Raw genomic sequence first — 15967 nt, forward strand, 5'->3', positions numbered from 1 at the left:
ATAATAGCGTCGTTAACGGGGTTGGGATCACAGGGTGCGGATACTACTTAATGTTAGGGTTGCGAAAGATAATTACCGATTAGTAGTTTTTTTTTTTTTATCTTATACGAGTAACTAACGAGTAAACAATTAGGGCTTCAATTGTTCGATATACATACATATGCGAAACCTTTCCAAAATGTAAACAAATATTTTTCGTACACATATTTCGTACTTTTTGTTTTCAAAATTCTCTGAAAAATGGAATTCTTTCTCCGCTGGCCAAAGATATCAAATTAAATTAAATTAAATTAAATTAAATTAAATTAAATTAAACTAAATTAAATTTAACTTAATTTAATTAAAAATATTCTCAACTCTATAAAACGACCATTGCGTTCGCGATTCCTTCCCTCCCTCCGAGTGAAACAATGTGTATTAAAATGAAAAGAACAAGTAAATGGATAAATAAGAACGACACGGATTGATGAAGTGGCAAAAATTAGGGGTTGAATAATCAAGAGTCCATTAATTAACCCGATTAGGGATCTGATCGATAGAGGCGCAAAAAAGGAAGGGGCGGGGAAGTGTTTACATTTTAAATACCATGGAAATTCTCTGTCGAGATTGTTCGCGTAAGAACGCGATTTATTCTTTCTTTGGTCCTTTCTTTACCTCCTCCATGCCACTCTCACACTCGACACCCTCGACGGGGTTGGAAAAATCTGCTGATACATATTGCACAGAGAGATTTAATTACTTTGCCACAACCGCCATTGCAGAAACCGTCGAGATTTCTGTAAACGTCTTCTGCATTCTAAACTATGCTGTTTCTACTTATAATCAAGCTTAAAAAATAAGATACATACACCCTCGCTCATAAGTATGCGAATATTTCCTCAATTGGACTCGCGGTTGGCAGAAATGGATTCATGTGTCAATCTGTCGGCACAGTTTCAAACTTGTCGCATCAGCCACGCATTATGAACACAGTCGACCGAAGAAAGCGCCGATGAACACAATTGGAGAGTTTGCCAGCCACCTCTGAAGCATTAATGGCTTCAAAGGACTATTTAAGTTAGCACCTAACCAATCAACCGACTCTCTTCGGTTCTCCCTTTCTACGTGCGTATCCGACTTGGGCGTTGTTTTCCGATAAGGATGAATTGTTTCGAATTTCATTCGTGTGGAACGATTCTGTTCCTTCTCCGGTTGCTACTTGCACTATTTTTATGAACTATTAATATGGCTTATTCGAAATTTGTATAACTGCTGAAATATGACTACTACAAGTTTACTACACGGGGTAGCCTATAATTATTTCGCTATAGAAGAGAAAATTCCCTTAGGTGGGAATTCTTCTCATAGGTCGTTTCTTCTTGGACTCTGGTGGCCGGAAGTGTAGGTCTGTGACGTACCACTTCCTGGACCATCTAGATGATTTATCTGTAACGTTTAGAACTCTCTTTATCGACGACTTCCCTTTCTCTTCTCTCAAAATCTTTCAAATAAACCTCGTCTTCACGGATTTCGCCCCAGATTCAACGATTGGGTATCTCTGCCCCTTTTCTAAATTCAGCTAGGACTGCACTTTTACAGCCAGATTTGAGATCAATCGCTAAAAATTCACGAGAAACGATAGGACTCGTCTAAGTCTTCTGAAAACACTCAATTTGTATAGCGTTCGTCACATATAGTCAACCTCAACTTCGAGGAACGAAATTGTTTGAAAAAAATTCCGGAAACAGCCGCCAGGAAGGAGCCACATCCCTCTCCACAGAGATATTTGATCTAAGAAGTTATTAGATTTGTGACTGTCTTTCGCGTCTCTTGGAGTAAACATACTTTTCTATCGGCGCACATGTCCCCCTTTCGTTCTCCATCGAATTTTATTTCTTCTGTTGCCTTTATTTCCTTCTGATGTCCAGGAAGAACCGAAACACAGATCTGAAATTCCTCCACGACGAAGAGATATTTGATTAACGTTCAATTGGATCGACATTTGTCGTGTTTTGACAAGAAATAAAGTATGAAAAGTTCCCCCTAACGCGATGGAAATGAATATAATAGAAATTGTTCTTTATTCAAGGAATAATTATAGTCATCCTCTTATAAATTATTCTGGTTATCAGCCGTATCCGTAAGAGCTGAGAGCAGAGTTTAGTCGACGGTGCTATGAAATTATTCAAACGAACCTACGCTACGTAAGGGACTTTGTATTTGAATGAGATAATTTTTTGCGAATGGGTAGTCGTGGTTAACTGAGTTAGCATTGGAAACCAATAGGAAATACAGTGGGGGTCAGGAAGTCCTCGGTATCTTATTTTACATTTTAATGGAAATTTCCTTCTTGTTGAATTATTTCAAGTCAATGACAGATAACAGTTTGGAACTGTTTACGTTATGTCGAATTAACTTAAGCTAAAGGCGCGCGAATGCCAATCTTAAATAAAATAATTTTTTGGGAAAGGGACCCATCTCTCGATCGAACTTTTAGTTACAAATTGATAACTGTAGCTGTTTTTGGATACTGTGTTTAATGTGGAGATTCCACAAACGGTAGTTCGACCAAAAAATTAATCGTCAGAAATAATGCACTTGGGCGAATAAACGTTCGTATCGTCGTTATTTAAGACATAGCTAACAAAAACATAGTTTTTTACTATTTATAACGCTTCTGAACTTGGTTCTACCGTTACCGCGCGAATCGAGATTTGACCTTATAACCTCACTTAACCTTTTCAAGAATAAAGACACTTATTTTCATGCCAGTCTTTATTTATATGTTAACCATTCACTGTTCGATGTCTCCAAGATAAATAAAATAAAATTCGCAATTTTGAACATTTCTTGGAAAATAGTATGTATTACTAATTTCATAAGTAGGTACTGGTGGGAAGTGTGTTTAAGGATAATTAAGACATTCTATTTGCGCCATATAGCTCCATATATCTTCTTTGACGCGACGTTTGACCATGAGTTTAACTTATTTGCCATCATCGAGTGCTTGCAGTTTATTTATGATGCTATTGAAATCTCACCGAGTAAAATAATCTCAAGAATGCTTGCCTAACTATTTCTAGTTCGCACACAAACTGTAGTAAGTCGGTTCCAGTGAACCGCAGACATCTGTCGATATCTTGTCTGCCTCTAAAATCTATTCTGGATCTAAAAACACCGCCAAAGCCTTAAAACAATATTGTCAGTGACTACTGACACATATTCCTCTTGCGAAATCTTAGCATTCAGAAAAAGAGGGTCCCAACTCAATGTCCACTTTTATCATCAGGTAGCTTCGCTTCTGAAATTTGTTTAGAAATCAATCGAACTTGGTGTATTAGAGGTTGCGAGTGGTTCTTTCATGTTGGACTACACTCGAAGAGATTTACAAGCTAAAAAGATCACACAAAGTTGGATAAATAGAAAATGTTGTGCTGTGAATGATTCTATTCGTGCCATTCGAACCACTTTCAAGTCCAGCCCTTACAATGGATCACTGATTTGGGATTGCAAAACATTTGGATGAAACGCCGAGCTATGCTTTGTCGATTCTTAATCCTCAAAACCATCCTCGGCGAGGAGCGCGACCGAACGGTCTTTTGAAGCTCGCTAATCGACCGACTGCTCTTTGCGTCGAGTGAAAAGCCATCGATCAAAGGATCGGTTAGCTGATTCGTGGCTCTCGAGCTGGTTCAAGCCGAATGGCGTCAGCGATGCGCTCGTTAAGCGATTTTAAATTGCCACTAGAGGATAGAGGCCTAAGCGACAGACGTTTTGACTACCTCTCGTAGTCCGTACTAGCAATCTCCGACGATGGGATCCTATAGCGCGACCATTTTTCCTTCCATGGGATCTCTTGGTGCTACCATCGATCTTTAGCTGTGGGATCTTCCTGCTATAGCACCAGCAAAGATTGTGTCTACCTAGATACGGAACAAACTGTTCTTTGTCTAGCTTAGATGATATACTCATCTGACCATCAGAGAAGCCGGAAATTGAACCAGAATCGAAATGGTTTCTGTAACTTTTCTCAGAACTTTCCAAACATTATGGTACACAATCATTTATTTATGCGCTAGCTGAACTAAAACCGATAGATTAAATTTGGCTGATCCCCTATTCCATGTAAACAACTCAATAATATCTTGATCTATCTCGTTTTCAAAGTTCGTATTGGAAATACACAATTAGAAAATGGTTCGTGGACCCTTTTATTACGGCGGAAGGCTAAAAATATTCCATTTAAAAGTTCCACGCCGAAACCACTTGACGTTGGAGCTTAACTTTAGACGGCGGCATCCATCTTGGCATTATTTTTGTATAATACAGGGGAAATGGAAGCATAGGCGGGAATCGACGTGTGAGGGATCAGTTGGTGTGAAAGCGACACGCACCGTGATGGAAATACTAAATGCAGGACTTGGAGGATCACGCATGCGCATTGGGACGGTGTAATAAATTATTCGGCCGCGTTCACCTTGGCATGTAACAGCGTTCTAATGCATATTGGAACAGCTTTATCGTGGGTGTGAGCACGCGCTTCGGATACGGTTAAGATGTTTCTCTCGTGATGCAGTCGATCTACTTTATGCGCGACATCTGTGTGACCCCAGCGCTTCGACCCTCCTGTTCGAAAGCTTGGCATTTCTATTCGCCAAATGTATTTTCAATCTTCTAACAGGAATAGTGATTTCCAATTCTTCCTAAACTCGATCAAGTCCAGATTTAAGCTTAAAAGTGAGCATCGAGGTTCCTACGAGTGCTAAGTCAAAACTTGAAAGAAGAACAGTTGTAGGATTTCAATGTAATACTTGTAACTCTAACACATTTAGAGTCCTCGACTCTATTCAAATGACCTATTTTCTAAACGTGTAATTCCAATTACGTCGATTGACGTCGATATTAGGCACAAATATGCAGCTATCGAGGAGAAAGTTGCATAAACGAATCAGCAGATCGATCAACCGGAAACTGCATTTTCTGGTACTGTTTTAAATACCACGGTTTTAATTGCGTCTGGATCTGTGTCATATGTTAACAACCTTGTGGTTCTTTGAGGTTTGATTATCGCCACCTAATCATCGTTTTAATAATATTACATTTTACTGTCAAAGTGCCTTCCAAAATCAATTAAATAAACGTTTTTTAAGGATCCAGACAATAATAAAACTTTAAAGAAATTAGGCAAAACAACTTTGAGCCCAATCGAATTTTCAGAAAAGAGGATTTGGACTCAATTACTATTTAATAAACTTATAACTATATAATAAGGACACAGTTCGAGTTTCACCTTCTCCCAGTTTTTGATCGTTCACCAGTGGAACCATGAACTCGTTGGTCGGCGACTAGTGATCCATACCACGAGTACAGGTACCTTAAATAAACTCAACCTGCACGGTACATACAAACATCACCGCATAATTTAAATTCTGAAGAAGTTGGACGATACACGCATGTACGTGTATTATCGATAGCAGACATGTGGCACGTGAATACACGTACCCGAATGAGGAACAGTGGTTCGTTACTGAAATTCCATATAATTCAGAAACAGGGAGTATGGCACGCATGAGCACGTTCGCAAACCGATTCTTTGTCTGGCATAAAGCTCATCATTCCTCATCAGCACTTCCGCTTAGCCTGAACGAGCTTCCGGCGCAGTGGCATGCCGAGGCCCCTATCTGATTGGAAAACTGACTTCCTTGTTCGTGATTCAGACTTTACGGATCTTAGAAACTACGCGCCCACTGGTGAACTTTAACATACGACGACAGCGTTTCGCGAGTTGGCGTTCGTACCTAGACCTTCGGAGAACATTCGCAAAGAGTGTCCTATGCTTCGTACGCTATGGAATAAACACAACTGAAGTCTAATCCGGACGCAACTGAAACCTAGTTCAGGCCTAACCTGAAACTTGTAAGATCTATCGAAACTCTAATTGAATATTCTTAGACGTACTTTTTTCGATTATCGATTCTATCGGAAACTTTGTCTTTGGAATTTTAGGTCAGTCTCTACACAGCGTGAAACCAATTGAATCATTTCTCATCGATGCGTCAGATGTCGATTATAAACTCTAATAAGTCACTCCTTGCGTAAGTTAGGGGTGATTAGTGCTCCAGAGTCTGGACGATCAGTAATCGTTAACATAGTTGAAAGTTATCTGGTTTCCTTGATCGATAGTTACGACCGCTTCTGTAATGCCAAGGTTGTTCGACAAGTCGATGGTGCTCGATTCCTTTACGTCGCTACGATTCTCCTATTTTTCATTTACATTTTCCAAGATTGCAAACAAACCAAAGATTTTTTACTATATCTTTGTTCGTACAAAGTTAACAGAATTCGTCGAAGGCTGTAAAAATTTGTTGGAGACGAAAGGCAATGCGCGTTCGGGATGATTTCATTGACAAATTTAAAAGAATCTCGAGAGGCGAGAGGAGCTCAATGAAAGTGACCCCGAGTAATCAGAGCAGCGAAGTGGTTGGTTCCTTGTCCGACGAGAGTCGTTCCGACGCAGAGTGCTTTGCTCTTCTGATTGTCGACACTAATTGTGGATGACTGGGGTTCGATTTGAATGAATCTGGGGATCGTTGTCCTCCTTTGAGAGGATCGTGCGTGACTCCAAGTGCTCTAATGCCTCTCATCATTTTGAAATGACACTCTGCAAACATTCCTTGATTCGTTATAACGAACCTCCGCTCGCATGCACGTCGGTTAGGGTCTGAGAGGTGCCGAGTAGCATTTACAAAGAAGATTCAACAGCTGGCAACATGGATGCTCTACACCCGGAACAAGAAGTCAAAGGCCGAGATCCCAACTGGTAGATATCCTCTTCGAGGAGTAACGAACTCAGGGCGCCTGGGTTAGGTTGTACGATCAAGTTTTCCGAGAACTACGAGATCTTTCGCGTTCTCGACTAGGTCTGGGTTAGGTCTGTCTTCTGTTCTTTCGTTAGTTTCGTTTCGTTAGCGTTCCGAAAACAGGTAATCATGGCGTTAAAAAATGTCGTGATCCGATCGGGAAAGCAAGTGCTGATTAATCATTAGACGAGGAGCTTAACGCACAATTTCCTCGTATCGGCCAAGTAAAATCAGCCGCCGCCCACGATTCGTTGTAATTAAAACGCAGCTCTCGCCTGTTGATCTCATCGCGAGCGTGGGTGTCAACCAGGCGTATTCGTTGGAACTGTCAACAAGCGTAAAGGGATTAGCGGTTCGCGCTGATGTCATCGCGAGACATGACCAACAGGACAAACAAAATTCAAACAAAAAGAAAAACTAACGAAGAAACGGAACAAAGTCTGATCGTAATTAGAGAGCATCTGCGTCGGTGTACCGTACAAGCTAACTACCAGAGAACAATAGAGGCGTCGTGGGTGGTGGTGATAACGCCTGTTCTGTTCTCTGGACAATATGGGCAGAATTAAATTTATGTCGCGAAAGAAAAACCAATAAGAGTTAAAGTTTCGTTTATCTTAAGAACAAAAATATAAACGTTTAAGTTGAAAAATGAAACAAAATCATCGAATGTAATGGCGACTGCTTGGGAGATTGAAAGTTCCATTTGCAAGTAATGTTTTTAATTGTGCCACGAGCTTTACCAGAAGGTTAAGATCCAATGGCCTCGTCGGTAGCTCTAATCGCTCATGGAATATTCCTCCCCCGCTCTTTTAGAACCGTCTGACTTCTCTAATAATAGTGACACACGTAGGATTGTTACATTTTATCCGACAATATTCAAATTACCACGACACATGATCGCGTTCCTCACGAAAGAGGGTAGCTTTCTTAATATTCCGCCACGTGAGGATACTACGACATTGACACAGTAACTTGTTCGCTGTTTCTTCTCCCTCCCACGCAATCGCGAAAAAGACATCACAGACGGCTGGCGTCGACTCTGACATCTCGTAGGGAACTCGATCCGCCCTCCGATTAAGAGATGACAAATCATTTTCAAGGAAACGCGTGGCTTAATTATCAATTAGCCTACAAAGTGTTGGTTGAATGTCGCGCTTCGATTAGACTAGAAAGGAGTCCGAGTGTCGCTGACAACTAATCAGAAGTTAGAGCCTCGTAGATTGATGCGAGTTCTGCTTTGACACTCGTGCCACAATTGTTCCTATTGTTCTCTCGTTTTAAGACCGCCGGTGCGCGATGTAGTTCCAGTAGCTCGATCTCGCTTTCCGATTCCCAAGCCTTGGAACAACATTGATTTTCCATTTCTGAAGAGCACGATTTGTACGAACAACTCTTTTCGCAGTTGCGAGAATTTTAGAAATTACCGTATCGAACGAAAAGCCAACTGGAGCTGATTTCCGATCGTCGTCTAACGAAATCACTTTCAAACGCTGTTTTCTAAAACACCATAAAAGTATCGATAAATCGAGTGCTCTCGTGCACACTAATGATAGCAAGCAGTAAACACGTCAGAGAAGGAGTAAATTCCTCCGAGTTGTACTCATCGAAGACGAGGAGGAGGATGAACCAACGAGTGATGCACGCGAAGAAAAAGTGACATTACCGCGACACGAGGTTCTCCGTACGTTACTATGAACTCACCGCGTGCGACACTCGTATTCGTGACATAACTGCCGATATATGAGCCTGATCATCATTGTCCTTTTAAACATCCGTCACAGATAGAAGAAGCGGTATTTTCAGCGGCATAGTCGATGGAACGTATAGACAATCGCCTCCGGCTGGAATCGATGATCGCATAGCGACGTTACGCGACACGGTAATTAATGTTATTGTAGCATGAACGAGAACGAATAGCAACAGGAAATTCGATATACACCAGGCGTGGCTTGTTTGACGCTGCTTTCCGACAATTACTCGAATTTGACGCGATTTGCATAGAATCGGAGCCAAAAGTGGCGCGCTGGCTGAAGTCGCCGGACAAAAATCGCCCGACGATCGATAGATGAATTATTCACCAGGTCCACTGACCGTTTTTCGTCAATTCTCTTTACTGACCTAACGGAGGAACATTCTATTTATTTATTTGTATAATCAGTTGATATATGGAGGATGTACTTCCCAATACGGGACCATTATTTATTTAAAGAACTATTGTAGCAGTTTTCTCATCCCACCTTCTCAACCATCTCGACGCTACATCGATAAACAATTCATACCAGTATCGGGAAGGTAATCGCGAGAGTCGAGTGATAGACCATCGATACCATTTCCAGAAATAAGAATCCTTTTCGATAATTCAATCTTTTGAACACGCTTCAGTCATTAACTGGACGTGTGAGATTTCGATGGACTATTTTTGATGGATATTTTCTTTTCTTGATACGTACAAACTATAATAGCAAAATCTACATTCATATTGTTAGCATGTGGGAGAAAAATAGCGGAATTAAAAGAACCCTGTACCAATGTTCCAAATAACGTGTTTCCCAAGGTTTTGAAGGATTTCATAATCGTCAGACGAATCGGTAATCTCCAGGAGCACAGAGGATCCTTCTTTCACCGTGTCTGCTGCGAATGCAGTAAAATATGACGCCCCCGTGTAAACTGTCTGATAAAAAGATATCGCGTGGCTACGTCGCGGCCAAAGCTGCGTCGAACGAAGCAACTTTATGCGGCGCGTTGGAGAACCTCGATTATTGCAATTTTTATCGTTGCACTGGTACGCGACTGCTCGTTTGTGAATTTGTGGTAGACGATGATCGACGGTCGCTAGGTGATATTTCCTACCGTATGGGTTCGCAAAACAGGAAATCGTCATGGAGTCGTTACGCGTTAGGTCTGGATCTCTCCAGCAAGGTGTACGAAGCGAGGCGGAACGCTTGGACGGATTCTAATTGCGTCTCTGAGAATAAACCGCACGTCAGTCGCCAAACGAACAGGGGAGACTCTGTCGGTGGACGAGCGATACCATGACCTGTTATGAACTAACGATCCAACCAGCTCCTGTCCGCCCGCGTGTGACACGTATCCGCCGGTCCAGCATTTATTTATCGACAATTCGTTTTACCTGGACGTTATTTACGATACTCGGGGGCGGAAGGAGGTTGCGTCGATTATCGTGTCGTTGTCCAAACTACCGCCGCGCCGGTCGTCGGGCTGCTATCGATACTCGAAAGTACCGAGCACGATCACCGCCTTTGTCGCGTAAGTGGCGTTCCATCCTAAATCACATTTTATTTAAACCGAAACATGTTCTGATTCGTGTGGCGTTTTAAGGATATTTAAGAATGTATCGCGACAAACGATCAAGCTGTCTGCCCGACGCAACGCGACGAATCAACTCCCCGCAGTAGACACATTGTAAACTAATTAAATGTAATAGGTAATTTTGTTCAGACGGATCGACTACATGGTTTATTGGTTTACAAGCGAGACGGTTTCACGAGGAGCACAGAGGGAAGAGAATGGTCCCGTTGTATTCTGGATGACTTCGCAGCTTGTAGGAATGCGGATTATGTCGCTCGAGTATCACGCGATAACGCGACGAGCGAATATCAAATACGTGCACGGCGCTGCTTAAGCTGAAAGATTGTTAGTTTGGCGCGCGGTGTCTGATTTCGCTGTGGCTGCTTGGGATGGGAATCGCATTCACGTCTAAAATTTGTCCATTTCACATTCGAGTGGCATGAGTTTTTACCAACACATAGTCGTTTTGTCACTTGGCGAGACGATGGACGGTGCCGAAAAATTATTTTTCACTTTCCCGGTCAAAGTGAAGTATATTTCATTAGTTAGGATATAGGGGCAACTTGTATTGTTTACGAGGACAAAAATTCGTAATGAAAAGAAGAAAAATGATTCGAAACAAGTGAGCACCACTGGCACGCAGAATGGTTTAATATCAAAGGACCTGTACGCCATGACTTCCCTTTGAGCTATTTCAAGCAGGAAAGTATTTGTCATTCGAGGGAAATTAATTATTGATAAGATATCGATTGTGGCACTCGGTACTCGGAGTTCATTGTACGCAGTGATTGAAGAGTCGACGATTTATTACTCGATTTTGTTACCTCACCGGTGATTTTAAAATCTTGATGCATTTTACTGCTAAATGTGGTTTATTATTTGCTCGTCTTCCATCCCGCGTTCTTCTCTTTTTAATACGATAATTTATTGCTCAGACGTTCTCGATCATATTGTGCGCTTCGACATAATCGATTCAATGGGAATTTTATTCGATTCGTACATCGCGTTTCAAAGCACACTAACGATGACATTCGACTAGTATAATCGCGATATTCAAATACCGCAAAAGTAAATTAATTAATATAACAGCGAGCGTATGTTTGACGAACGAAAAGGAAAACATGCGTGTTTGGTTTTCCCCGAAATTGTCAATATTAATTATCTAATTGGCATTATTGCAATTACACGAGTCTTGGTCGGAACGAATTCATGCGAGTTCTTGTAATTTTAATTACCAACTTTTCACGAGTTATAAATCAGAATTCGTTGCTTCGGTCCGATAATACCTGGCAATTATGTCGAAACGAGCATTGCTTGCACGAGTATCATCGATTAGATGTCCTCCGAGTAACAATATATGACAAGATCTGCCAACAGATTGCGCATCTGATGGTGATTAACGGAAGTCCCCAGCTGGGACAGCGAGTTTAGTTAACATTATCGTCGCGCGGAACGGTCCGACGATAATCATTTTTTCAAAAAATTACCATCGATTTTATAAACAAGTTTGCATGAAAAATTTCCCATCCTACCACCCCTTGCGCGATAAGCGTCCGCGCGCGGTAACGCGGCATACGATTCCAAGCGGACCAGCTAGATATACCGCATATAAAATACAGGGTGTCTTCATTTTTGCTACACTTGAATTGCACAACGGAGCGCATCTAATCTTTTCTGTTGTTTTCATTTTTTAAATAGCAGGTGGTATTCATTTCTTATTACTTGAATAGCTCTTATCAAACTGAATAAAATTTGATTGAACTATATTTCAAAATTAGCATAGCTCAGAATTACAGGGGGTAGGGAAAAGGGGATAATGAAAATGGAAAATGACAATATAAAATGACTTTGTAAATATTCGATGTTTTCGTTAATTTCTGAGGCGACAGTTTGTAACACTTTACACGGGACACACTGTATATTCGTGTCGTACATCATATTCGAGGGATGTAAAACGTGAACCTCCGCGGTCCGCCAGGGATTCGACATATTTTAGTGGCCGATTTGCAATTTAAACGTTATAATTAATGACGTCCTGTCGCGGTTGGCGAACGTGCCGCAACGACACGGGCGAAAAAGTAATTCCCCACGCGAAACCGGGGAGGAGTGGCGGCGATAATTGTCGAGATTCAATTGGCGGAATTGAGAGGACATTATTCGGAAGAGCTTTTATAAGGTTTCGTATCAGCTGTCACAAATTCTTTCCTGCGTTATCCAGATATTCTTTGAAATATGCGATACCGAACAATTATCCTGAGTCTTGTATTTTTTAATTACATTTGGTCATTTTTTCAATTAATTTCACACCTTGTGCGTATATCAGTTAACTTGAACAGTAATTCCACGTCTCTGTGGGTAGCCAATTGCCAAGATTACTGTGTTTAGAGCTATCTGATTTCAAGATTCAAGATTCAACCATTTTCTTATCATTCGTTGGTCGTCATATCGTTTCCAGAAAAAGAGGGATTTTTAGCAGTCGCTCGACAACTAGCAAAAGAAGCATAACAACGTGAGCTTAGGTTGCTTCCGTTCCTCGAAGGGAAATCGCGCCCTTTTTGTTTCCGTGTCTCATTAGGACGAGCAAGCCCGAACTCGTTATCTCCTAAATCACGCGAATGTTCTCGGGCACGCGGCTAGTATAACGGGGGGAGAGACTTTTTTAGTAGCACAACACGTTGTCGTTTCTGTTCAAGAAGATACTCTGCGTCCTTTTTACATTTACAAAGGTTTCTTACACGTGCATATAAATACATCGAAAATATGGAATAAAATTTGTTTAAATTTGTTAATTTTCATTAACATAGATTCCAAACACTTTGCGCATCCTCTACGACAAGGAACCCAACTCGCGAGTCGACCATGATCGATCAAAATACGGCAAAAGTGTTCGTGAAAGCTTCATAAAAAAGAAAAAAGAAACTTGGGATCTCCTCCAATAAGATCGCGTTGTCAGACCTTGAAGAAGGAAAGAGGGAGCCTTTTTAAGGAAATGAACGTATCAGCAAGAGCAACACTTTAGATGTTCAACGACGCGTCCAGCAGGCTACGCTTCCGCGCGAAAACCATACATCAGAAGCCGAAGAAAAACTCGACTCGATATAAAGCTGAGGATATTAGCATGACAGGCAACCGGCAGCATCAAATTGCTGGACCTAAAAGCCAAGCCAGAAAAGCCAACGGAGCGGCTTCTCTGCTAAATCGTCCGTGTGCTTCTAATAGACTGCCAACGGGGAAGTTTAGTCCCATGGCGTGCGTTTCCTTCATCATCCCCCTGCTCGCGTTTTAAGCTCGCAAACCCTTTGCAACCTGGGGTCGGTGCCTTTCGATCTTCTTCTGTTTTGCAAATTTTTTACAAGCTCTCTCGTAAAAATATTTGCTGCAAATATCACCGTATCGTTCGAAACGCAAACTGAACTGCGCTACTGTGTTACACAGAAACGAGCAATGAATTCATTACCACAAACGGGTATAAAGCGATTAGCCATCTGTTGCAGTCTCCGTGGCCAAAGAGTCCTTGCATAGCAAATTAATTCGCATCCCGATACCCTCGAGAAGTGAGCCAGTCTTCTCGTGCCGAAAAAGCAGCAAAGTGCACTCGAAGTCTGCACGGGCTGTTGCACGCGATACTAATGTCCTCGTAATGGCAGCCAAAAACCGTGGACTCTGCTGAGGAAAAGAAACTCGCCGGTCGGAGGTGTTTCGTATCACTCATCATAACCTGTTTCCTTGGTTTCTTTTGTCCACGTGGTCGGTAATGGATGACGATGAAATGGAAATATTGATAGAGGATACTAAGAACATTATCGGCCCGATTACAGACTCTGTACAGTTTAACGAAACATATGGGATCGATTTTTCTGACTCGACAAAAGTAGAATGTCACGTTAATAGAAATAATGGAAAAGTCGATCTTTGCGTTAAGTCAAAGTTCTGATGCCTCGCTTCGACATTCCGGATAATCGAGTCGCATCGAAATTCGACATTAACATTTTTATTGGAATCGGGGACACGAGATGGGGAACCGCGAAAGTGAAATATTGAGAGAGCAGGCTGTCGCGAGCATGAACTAAGGTGGATGGAAAAGTTTTCCGGGTTCCTTCTTCCTTTTTTACTCGCTAAAGATGCACGGAGAAAGCCCATCTTTACCGCGCGGCCCTTTTTACAGCAGCGATTCTCTTGTCGCTCTTCGCCATCCCGCTCTCTTTCTCTCTCGATCATAACTATTTAAAGCTCGAGAAGTTCTGAAAATTGCTGTTCGTCGTGTACCCACTTCGATGCCGAACTTCACCGCCTCATTGCTTAACGCCGCGCTATTTTCTGCCCTTGAAACACCTTGCGACGTAATTCTTTAAGGTGCCGCTCCTCTTTTAGAGGAAGGGGTAAGTGGAAAGTGGTGAAAAAGTATCGAATTTGAGAACTCGAGATAATCTTTTGGTCTATCGTGGCATATCGCAGCAAACGTTCTCCTCTCGCGCCGTATCCTCGTCCGCGAATAAATAGACCATTTGGTCATCGCATCGAGTTCCAGTCGCATCTTGAAGGAAATCAGCTTAGTTCTGGTGCTACTTAGCGCAACGATTCTCGAGAGAAGCAAACCGAGTTTCACGGACACGTGAAACTACGTTGTCTCCGAGTGAACTTGAACCGAATCCTAATTGCCAAGGGGTTGCCAAGGGGACACTAGGGATCCCTCTATGCCGACGATATCATTGTACACTGATGTGGCGGTTATCAGTGGAACGCGAGATTCGTGACGATCCTCTCGTTTCATGCCACTTGGCCGAGGGTTAAGGAAAGTACTTCCTGTGGTGGAACGTCGCGCGTCGCTCGGTTTGCATGGGAGTTAGATCGATCAATGATGTGTGCACGAGTCCAGTAGGATGATCGGATGTCGACCTCCCGTGTCAAAGCACACTTGATTCCCTTTGGCAGACGCTAGCTGATACGCGTCTTGCGTTCTCCGCGTTATTATTCCTTCGAGCAACGACAAACTGTAAAGGGAAGAAGGTGGAAAAGGGAGAATCGAGAGAGCGAGGGAAGAAAGGTAGTACGATTCGCTTTGGACTTGTCACGCTTACTTAGCAGATCTTTAATATGCAAGGTGTCTCCTCCATTGATAATAAATATGATTGATCGCAGTGTTGGCGTGGTATTTTGGGGGGAAACACTCCAGACACGTTGCGATCCGCTTCTAACGTTCTTATTCGAGCGGCTTATCCATACGCTGGCGAAAATATTGAAACGGATGGGCCAGAACGACCAAGAGGATCAGTTCGATTCTCGAAATGCGACTCTCACGCTTTACACGTCACTGTAACGTTATCCGAAGCGCAGCGAACTGGTTGTCTCGAATGAACATGACATAATTGTGAAAACGAGATAGCCAGGCGCCGATCCAGTTGCTGAAACAACACCGTGGTCGACGTACTCGTATCGTCCAAGTGGAAACGGACCAGAGCCCGATGAAACAGGACCGCTCTCGGTCAGTCTTTATCCGTAACGCAATACACACCGGCCCCAGCATTTATTTTTGTTTTTTTATTCTTTTTTTAACAGCAATCGAGTGTGGCGAGTCGATAATGAATCACTAAACGCAGAAAAGCTGGTGGGAAACGTTTATATTCTCGTCACCCTTTCCATCGAGTCGATTGAATTTATTTTTTGTTATTCAACAACTGTTTATGAAAAATAGCGAGGTTCGGGTAGCGAGGCTGCCATAACAAATAACAAATGCAATAACAAATAATCTTTGAAAATAAATACGATAGTCTAAAGTAAAGTACTCCGCTGAAATTTTAATAGAATCCGTTTTCAAGGAA

At 42.1% G+C, this 15967-nt stretch overlaps 1 protein-coding gene across 3 annotated transcripts in view; it reads left to right on the top strand.

The window, feature by feature from the left end:
• The window catches only part of LOC128893094 (basement membrane-specific heparan sulfate proteoglycan core protein-like), a 95710-nt gene that overhangs the window by 43128 nt on the left and 36615 nt on the right, over positions 1 to 15967 (top strand). The gene's annotated exons all lie outside the window — the stretch shown is intronic.

Source organism: Hylaeus anthracinus, unplaced genomic scaffold (genome assembly GCF_026225885.1).
Source record: "Hylaeus anthracinus isolate JK02 unplaced genomic scaffold, UHH_iyHylAnth1.0_haploid 2, whole genome shotgun sequence".
NCBI lineage: Eukaryota > Metazoa > Arthropoda > Insecta > Hymenoptera > Colletidae > Hylaeus > Hylaeus anthracinus.